A 9944-nucleotide genomic window follows, 5' to 3' on the forward strand; every position below is an offset into this window, starting at 1 on the left:
TCGCTCTTCCATTGGACTGATTATACACGTGCTTCACGACGCAATCACGCAGAGCGTTCCCACCGCGTCTCAACGCAGCGTCTCCTTCCCTCTCAGGGAACCAGGGTTACATACGTAACCTGAGACATTTTGTTTAAGTTCTGCTTACAAATCTCAACTTAAATCTGTAAGTTGCCTAAACTTGAGTTTATTAAGGTACCTGTACTCAAGTTTTATGGTAACCTCTACAAATACACAAGTTAACTCTACAAAGTAGTAGAGAGTAGTATCAAGTCAAAAAATATGACCTAATTTGCTTGAAAAATTTGAGGCAATCAGTTTCCACAGCTTTTCTTAGTAAAGTCAACTTATTACTTTTTACAGTGTACATCACAACATGTTAATAATGTAAATGTTAAACAATAATGAGCTTTTCTTGCATAGTATATGTCCCTTATGCCATCTTAGATTTTTTCTTCTTCTTGAAACAAGCAAAACAATTTTTGATGAATCGAATATGTTTAACATTCCACCCTGTTAGGTTTATAGATCTAACAGGGTGGAAAATTCTGAGCTAAGTTAGCCATAGCTCTTTGAGTGATCAACATTTTTAGCTAGCTAACCTTCTACAGATAAACAGAACTTTTATAACTATGTCAGATTTGTTTTTACATTTTTTTGATAGGACAAACATTCTCCATAACATAGCCTAACAGGGTGGAACTTTAAGGGTGGGACAAGCAGGATAACATTTCAAAAACTAAAAAAAAAATTAGGAGTGAGAGCTGAAGCATACCTCAGTTTGTACAGTTGAATTCCAGCAGGTAAAAGAAAAGAAATGTCACTTCTTGAAAATGGTCTCAAGGAAATTGCAGTTGGATTTGGAAGGCAAAAAAGTACATACTAACAGGGTGGAAAATGACTTCAGGTACGCAGTAATTGAAGAAAATTTTAAGAAAAAGACCTATATTTCCACATGATTTATATGTATGATTAGAGGCAATTTAGCCTAGTCTATAACATAATTTAAAAATATTTTGAGGTTTTTGTCATTTCATGGTTTATATTTCTTACTGAAGTTGATTACTGTGCACTGAGGACATGATATAATTGAATGCATACATCAATTAAAATTGTGTAAAATACAAAATAGTATTTTTAATGTCTATTATCTCTGATTAAATGGTAAAGAATACTTAAATCTACAATTTAAGCCATTTATTATAAATATGCGACTCATTTTAGAGAAAATATGAGTAAATAAATCATTGGGACAGGAAAGTCACCGCATACCAGGAATGACCCATGTATCTATTTTATTTTTAGACGTGCTGCCGCGTAATAACACTGACAAGTCATCTGCCGAAGTTACGTCAGCTAACCTAACATTACTGGCTTGATCAGTCACACATGAAAGTAATCAGACCAACATATGGTGCGATATTTCAAAATATATACTGTAATTGAGTGTGTTTATACCATAAACAGTGACGTGTCGAGGTGTTTCTCTCTCTCTCCTACTGTTTGAAAAACGCGGACCTGTGATTCCGCTTTGCGAATCACAAATCAAGCAGTGATTGACAGCGCTCTGATCCAATGGCGTTGGGCATTGTCAGGTTGACAGTAAATCTAGCCCAATGACGTTGGGGGGGGGGGGGGGGGGGGCACCAGGGGGGGGCAATCATATTTCAGGGGGGGCCAGTGCCACCTCGTGCCCCCCTTCTAGACACGCCCCTGGCAGCCGGGTGCAATGCAATAAGACCCCCCTCTCGATCTGTGATGCTCTTGAGATGCCATTTTGCCTTACCTTTTTTTTTTTTTCCCATTTTGCTGGACCTGTCAAGGTAGCGTACCATGCCAGTGACGTCATGGATCGCCGAAAATCAAGATGGCGGCGCCCTATTAACAAAACAACAAACTAACATTTCTGTTTTCTCCCCTTGTAACTACTTCAGCAGTTTTAATTGTCCTACCACAAATAACAATGATAACACATCTGTTATATGAGCTTAACTTCTTATTTCTTTTCAGTTCCCCTTTAAAGTGACATGAACCCCCCCTTTTTCAGCCTGGTTCACACAGATTTGAAAAAGACTTTAAATGTTTAAAGCTGTAGAAAAGAGGAAGTGTAGAGGGTGGGAAGTGTGACATTTAATATTGATTTTCAATATTAAATGTACAGAGAAATGCAGACTAAGGATGCTCAGGTCAAAGGCCATATATAACCAAAAAGTGCTTAACACAGTAGAACTAAAAGTCATATGATTAGCTTAGCTCATTTTAAACCAATCACCAAAACAAATTACAGTGAAGAAGACTTGGGTCATATTGAGTTTTACTCAACTGTATGATTTAAATGTACATGTATCTTTCTATTCAGGAGACTCATTTGGTTGTTGTGGCCAGTGATCTCCCGGCCGTGAATAAAAATTAATTTCTACAAAGAACAACTTGGGAGTCGTGTCAGGTATATGCTGCGCAGCTGAGGAATAGATCAAGGATCTCAAGGAAACGCTCAAAAGACAACAACAGAAACATATTAAGTGTGGTTGAGGTAGTGATAGTAGCTTCTTGACGGGAAGTATTGTATTGTAAGTATTCAGGGAATTACCTTAAGATACTGTAGTTATTATTTTTTAACAACTGGAAGTTGTTTAAATTGTCCGTGGTGAAGAAGTCAGATTAAGTAGGTGGTATTCGTATTAAGAATTTCCACGACACAAGAGAGGAGACAACCACCAATAAAACACAGATCTACAACTGTCTGCGGACAGGAGGAGACAACACGGGTAACTCAGTTCACAAAGGTTTATTTGCAGGTGTGTTACGAACTCTTACAATCTAAGGTCAAAAGAGATAACATTGAGGTCATGATAAAATTTGGTGTGATAAGAGTGACAATAGCCAAAATTTAACGAATGCGAAAGAAAAATAATTTATTATCCATAAGTTAAATAATTATACAAAAAGATGAATAGTAATAATTATTGAGAAAATAAGCAAAATATTTTCAGATCAAAGAGTTATCTTTGGCTTTTTCTGCCACATCAATTATGTTTCACAAACACAGTGACAGCAGTCAAAGTAAAGCTAACACAAGAAGAACGGGGGCCAAGCGCCCAACTAAAGCAAACACTGATCACCATAATGGTGATACTTCAAATATCAACATCTAAACCTTTGTTAATTCTCCCTAAGATCTTCTGTAGACATCTTACAGAAAGTATTTGTATTTTACGTCTGTGATTAAGGGCAGCACGAGTGTCTGAGCGAGAAAGTAAATCTTCTGTAGACATCTTACAGAAAGTATTTGTATTTTACGTCTGTGTTTAAGGGCAACACAAGTGTCTGAGCGAGAAAGTAAATCTTCTGTAGACATCTTACAGAAAGTATTTGTATTTTACGTCTGTGATTAAGGGCAGCACAAGTGTCTGAGCGAGAAAGTATTTCCTTCTGATCTGGTTTCTCTCATGATCCAAAGATGTGTGATTTACACATGTGTAATTATATCTAAATGAGACCATAAATGATGTTGAAAATATGTCCACAATGGCCACATTTGAACTTGTTTTTAACCTTGTACGAAGAGGGTCCATGAACGTCTAGATCGGACGTACAGAACACGTCCAAAAAAAAAAAAAGACATCATAAAAACTTTCATTCTGGCTCCTCAGTATACGTCTTTTCAACATCCGACTTTTGTGACAAAGATGTTGAAAAGACGTCTTTTAGACATCATTATTTTCCTCTGAGCTCTTAAAACACTCATGTGGATTCTCAACAATCCCAAAACTCGTCCACATGGGACTGAATTTAGCACACAATTTGGGGGAGAGTGCAAAGTTGCATTGATAACCTAATAACCTAACTTTACAAGATGTCCTAATGAGACTGATGTTAAAGCTCACACGGGAATGGCTCAGATATTTGTTGACAAGTATTTATTTTAAACAGTGTATTTTTCAGTTTTATTCTGTGTATGTTCAGGAAAATCCTAGCTGACTTTAAACAGTAATTTTAAGTGTTTTAGCAGCACATTCTCAATGCATTCAGATCAAAAGGCAATGATTAATATACATACATCTGCAGAACAATAGTACACGTTTAATTTTGTTATATATATTAGCAGCAAACAGATGTTTTTGGTCTATTTTTACAGTATTGCATTCAACAAACTCAAACCACAGAAGGCCTCAGATTTAGATCTGGAAAGAAATGTGGTTTCATCTGTTGAGAGCATGTGTGTGAGAACGTGTCAGTACTGGACGTTTGTGGTTAATGTGCATCAGTGTTTGCTCGTTTTGAGGTTTGAATATTGTGAGTGTGTTTTCTTGTGAATCTTGTGGGGTTGAAGAACTTCCACAATTTTACTTCCTCTATGCAAAAATTAATATTTACTGCAAAATAAAGTACAGAATGGAAAATGTTTATTAAAAATATATTACACACAGTATATCTTACTGTGTGAATGTGAAATATTAATATAATTTACTATGTGTGTGTATTCAGCAGCATTTGCATTTCTCTGTATATCCATGACCCCATATACTCCTGCTGTGACCCTACAGATAACAAGTGTTAGTTTCAGTTAGTTGCAGCTCAAGCAACACTTCATTATTTCTGAGAAGTTTCCACTATTCTTGTTATCACACCTAAGTTCACCCATCTAATGTTGATCTGTTAATGTCAAAGAAACAATCATTATAAAAATAAGTAAATAATAATAAAAAATGCATTTTAATTCCGTCATTGTTTTAAACAGTGATGATTTTTCCAGTAGCAAACTTTTTTTTAACCACTATTAGTGTAGCAGAAGGCAACCGCCTGAATCATAATGTCATGTGACTCTGTCTGATAGCTCTATCTTAAAACTTCCTTCAGCAGACAGTGGAAAAACAAACATCTATTTTACACTATTAAAGGCATCCAAAAATAATTTACTACCGTTTAATAACCATCAAAGGAACATGCCTACAGAATGGTATAATTACAGTATCTAACATTAGGGCCTAACAAGGCTGTTATTAGAGTCCCTGTTATTAGAGTCATAATACATGTGCTTACACTATTAGACGAGCGCTCTCTAGTGTGCAAACAAGAAAAGCTCTACTGTTAACAGGTGGGGCAATAAATAGATCTCATAGTAGAGCAGCAAATCAATTATAGTTTGAATCTAACTTTAGGAAAATGTATAAAAAATCTTACCAAAATACTTTAAATTTGATTTTTGTATATATTTTTTTAATGTTCAGGTCTAAAAATGGTTTTATCTGTAGTTAAGAGTCATTCACAAATAAGTTCAGCTTAATAAATCCTTCTTCATCACTGACAGACAAGACATTTGTTTGATTTCAAAAAACTGTCTGGAAAGATTCACTATTGTGTTACAATTGAAAAGCTGCAGTAAACTATTCACGGCGTCGGAGTTCATGGCAGAAAGTTCACCGGATAAATGGAAATTCTGTTGTCATATTCATTCTTTTGATGTTCCAAACATGTATGATATTTTTTTCTTCTACTGAACACAAAAGAAGATATTTTAAAGAATATGGGTAACCAAACAGTTGATGGCCCCTATAGGCCTCATAGTATGGGGGAAAAATCCAATGGCTGTGTCCGAAATCACCCCCTATACCCTTAAATAGGGCACTTGTCTGAGTTTATTATGAAATGAAAAGACAAAAATGATGTTTTCAGACATAAAAACATGTTATCTTTTGTTTTGCTATAAATGAATCACTAACACTAAACTGACAATAATGTAAGCCAATGGGAGACCGTAGACGGCTGTTCATTCACTGTATCGCATTAATAGAAAGCCAGTTCATATAAAGATTTGTAACACAAACAATTTTTTTACCTAAATTATGTTTTAATAAACAGCATTTTCATGCCATGACCGTGTGGGCGGGAACATGTGTGACGTAGCCATGCGCTCTTACTAGGCAAGGCAAGGCAAGGCAAGTTTATTTATATAGCACATTTCATACACAATGGTAATTCAAAGTGCTTTACATAGAAGAAATTAAAATAATCAAAAGAAATCAGAATAATTAAAACAGTTTAGAATAAAAGATAAAATACAGAAATAATCAAATGAAATCAGAATAATTAAAACATAAAATAAAATACAGTGCAAACAGTCGGACGAACAGTGGCACAGTGCTCATTCAGTAAATGCACAGCTAAACAGATGTGTTTTGAGTCTGGATTTGAATGTGACGACTTGAATGTGAGCACATCTGATCTCTTCTGGAAGCTGGTTCCAGCTGCGGCTGGCATAGTAGCTAAAAGCAGACTCGCCATGCTTAGAGTGAACCCTTGGTATTTCTAGCCGATGTGATCCTAATGATCTAAGTGATCTGTTGGGTTTATATTCACTGAGCATATCTGCAATGTATTGAGGTCCTAGGCCATTGAATGATTTATATACCAGTAATAATACTTTAAAATCAATCCTAAATGTAACTGGCAGCCAGTGTAAAGACCTGAGGACTGGTGTGATGTGTTCATATTTTCTGGTTCTGCTCAGAATCCTAGCAGCAGCGTTCTGTATGAGCTGCAACTGTCTTATGGTCTTTTTGGGAAGGCCAGTGAGAAGTCCATTACAATAATCCACCCTACTGGTGATGAAAGCTTGCACAAGTTTTTCTAAGTCTTGACTGGAAACAAAGCATCTAACTCTTGCAATATTTTTCAGGTGATAGTATGCTGATTTAGTTATTGCTTTGACATGACTACTGAAACTAAGGTCTGACTCTAGAGACAAACCCAGATTCCTGACTTGATTTTTAGTTGTTTGACCCCTAGACTGAAGGTATGCGTTCACCTTGAGAACTTCATCTTTGTTTCCAAACGCAATGTAGACCGTCTCATTCTAGCATTTAATGTTGAGGAGGACACTCCAGAAAATGGCGCCCGCAGCAGAATAATCCGTCATCCATTTTCAAACCGCTGTGTATACAGCGTAATATCATGCCAGTATAAATTCATTTTGAATGGATTATTAAATTGTTTAATTACGGTTTATACATAAGTTTCCATGAGAGTTCAAGATAAATCGTTTCATTACTACTGGAGCTGCCAGTTTGCTACATTTCAAATGATTAGGCTACTAAATGTCAAGCGCAAACTATGCAAAAGTTGCATCCGTTCAGTCGCTCTAAGGGCCCTATCATACAGCCGGTGCAATGACGCGCCAGGCGCAATGCGAGAGTTTTTTCTGCTAGTTTCTGCCCGATGCAGTTATAATTTTCACGTCCTGCACCACATTGTTTAAATAGCAAATGCATTTGTGCCCATTTGTGCGCCCATGGGTGTGCTGGTCTAAAAACGAGGTGTGTTCAGGCACTTGTTGGTGCATTGCTTATTTAAGGCAAATGAAATAGACTGCGCAATTGACCAACAGAAAACTGGTCAAAAGTCACATTTGTTTTGTGTTATTCAAAGAGTGCATTAGTAATGTGCACCTATATGCGGGTCCACAACGCACGTACACTTGGTCCCGTAGATGTTCTGCTTGTGCATTTTAACCTCGCGCATGAGCAGATCCGTTTCCTCGCTAGAGAAGCTTTCAGTTTTTCTGCAATTCTCCAATGTAAATTGCGAATCTGCCCTTTTAAAGGGAATGGGAGATGAGACTTTGGTTGGTTTATTGCACATTACGCCCAAAACACACCCATTACTCATTAAGGAATATGGACAACCCTTTTAGACCATGCGTCGGGTGCACCGACCATTTTTCCAGTCGTTAAACTAGCAAAAGTGGATTCAGACATGCACTAACTGCACTTGCGCTGTGCACTTTAGACCATGCACTTAGATCTTTAAAATAGGGACCGGTGTCTCCTTTCACTGTTACGCTGACAATACCTAAATCGACTTACCCCTGGGATGAAATAATATGGGTTTGAATACTCTGTTGGCTTGTCTATCAGATGTTAAGGCCTGGATGTCCCTAAATTTTCTTCACCTCAATGAAGGCAAAACTGAGATGATAGTTTTTGAATCTTCAAAAGCTGCTAGTTCCCCTTGCCTACATTTTGGCCATTTGTCTTTGAGTGTGAAACCACTAATAAAGAATTTGGGCTAGTCAAACAGGTTTTTTTTTCATCTCTGAGTCCTAGCGAAAGTAAAATCATTCTTTCTTTTAAGGACTTTGAAGGGGTGATCCATCCTTTTATCTCAACAAGGCTTGACTATTGTAATTCCATTTATATGGGTATTAACCTCTACCGCATGGTGTGGCCATATGGCAACATACTCTTGGTGTTTATTTCCTTGCCACTGTCTCTTTAAGAGAAGATCCTCGTTTTTTCTTTTTTTTTCTTGGAAAGACAATACTTTAGTTTAGCCAATAATGTGCTTTAAGTCACGTGACATGCAGTTTTTTTATGTGGCACAATTTTTGACGGACTGTTGTCTTTTGTCTGTAGTTGCTGAAAGCAAACTAAAATGTCAGTAACAAACAAGGACCATCCTATTTCACATCCACAAAAAAATCGGAACCATCTCCTTAGGTAAGTTATGATGACATATTCAAAAACATACCCGAATGTTTTGGGGCACAAAGACAAGAATGGATTGTGTGGCTGACACAATGTCAATGAAAAGATGGGAAGCTATCAAATGCTTTCTACTCTTTGCCAACAATGATGAACAGGAACCTGCTGGACAGCCTGGTATTGACAAGCTATTCAAAGTGAGGCCAATCGTAACAGCTTTACAAGAGAGTTTTAATCACATCCCAATGGATGAGCCCCTATGTGTTAAAGAGCAGATTGTACCATTCAAAGGTAAAAAGCCAGCAGAAGCAGTACGTTCCAGTGAAGCCTAACCACTGGGGCTACAAGATCTTCGTGCTGTGTGATTTCTACATTGGTCCAATCGCTTCAGTCGAAGGTTTTCCAGACCTGGGTGCCACCGGAAATATGGTTTTGAAGGTGGCCTCGATTGTGCCGATGTATATGTCCCACAAAATGTTTTATGACAACTGGTTTTGTGGTGTTAATCTTCAGGTGCAGCTTGAGAAAGCAGGGATCCACAGTGTGGGAACTGTAAGACAAAATCGTCTTGCTGGATGCACCTCCACAGAGGACAAAGTTATGAAGATCTTCAGACGTGGAACATATGAAGAAAAAGAGACATGATTGTACAGCACTAACAGCAGTGAACGGTTCAACAACCGGACAGTTATCTTCATAAGCACATTTGCAGCAGCCACTCCAAACTCAACTGTGGACTGGTGGAAAAGAAGAGGAAGGAGGTCATTACAGTGAAGCATCCAAACATAATTCAACTCTTCAATGACAGCATGGGTGGGGTGGATCTTATGAATTCTCTCATTGCTCTGTATCGCACCAAAATATGCTCAAAGAAGTGGTACCACAAGTTGTTAGAAAAAAGGTATAAGGTGTTGTTTAAAAGCTTATAATAGCACCAATTGAATCATCGCAAACAACATTATTTAATTAGGAAATAATTAGTAAAAATATTAACTATAAGTAAACTAACTTTCATTCTAAGTTGTTCCACTATGATATTTTGCCATACGGCAACAACATACAATAAAGTACCTTAAAATATATATTTTTAAAATCTTTTTCACAGCACTTCAAATTATGGGAATATGCGTGTCATCAATGCATCCATCCTAAATGATACTCTAATTATTAGGTTACTTCCAGAGGTCACAGCAATATGTTATAAAGTGAACGTCATTTCTCAGATTAGATCCTCATTTAAACCGGTTCTCTTACGAGAGGTTCTCTCGTATTGCGTAAGTTTAGCTTACGCTACGGGAAAGATTCATCTTCTCGAGATACTGAAGCCAAAAAATTATCCTTAATTTTGTATTCCTTGTCAATGCAGTGCAGCAGCTAGCAGACCTAGAGCAGGCCATCTCGCGTGCTCATTGGCTGCCCTGCGGGCAACAGAGGTGGAAAGAGTAATAAAATATTCTACTC

This window comes from Siphateles boraxobius, unplaced genomic scaffold (assembly GCF_051911475.1).
Source record: "Siphateles boraxobius isolate OS27281-9 unplaced genomic scaffold, OSU_SipBor_1 13, whole genome shotgun sequence".
Taxonomy (NCBI): domain Eukaryota; kingdom Metazoa; phylum Chordata; class Actinopteri; order Cypriniformes; family Leuciscidae; genus Siphateles; species Siphateles boraxobius.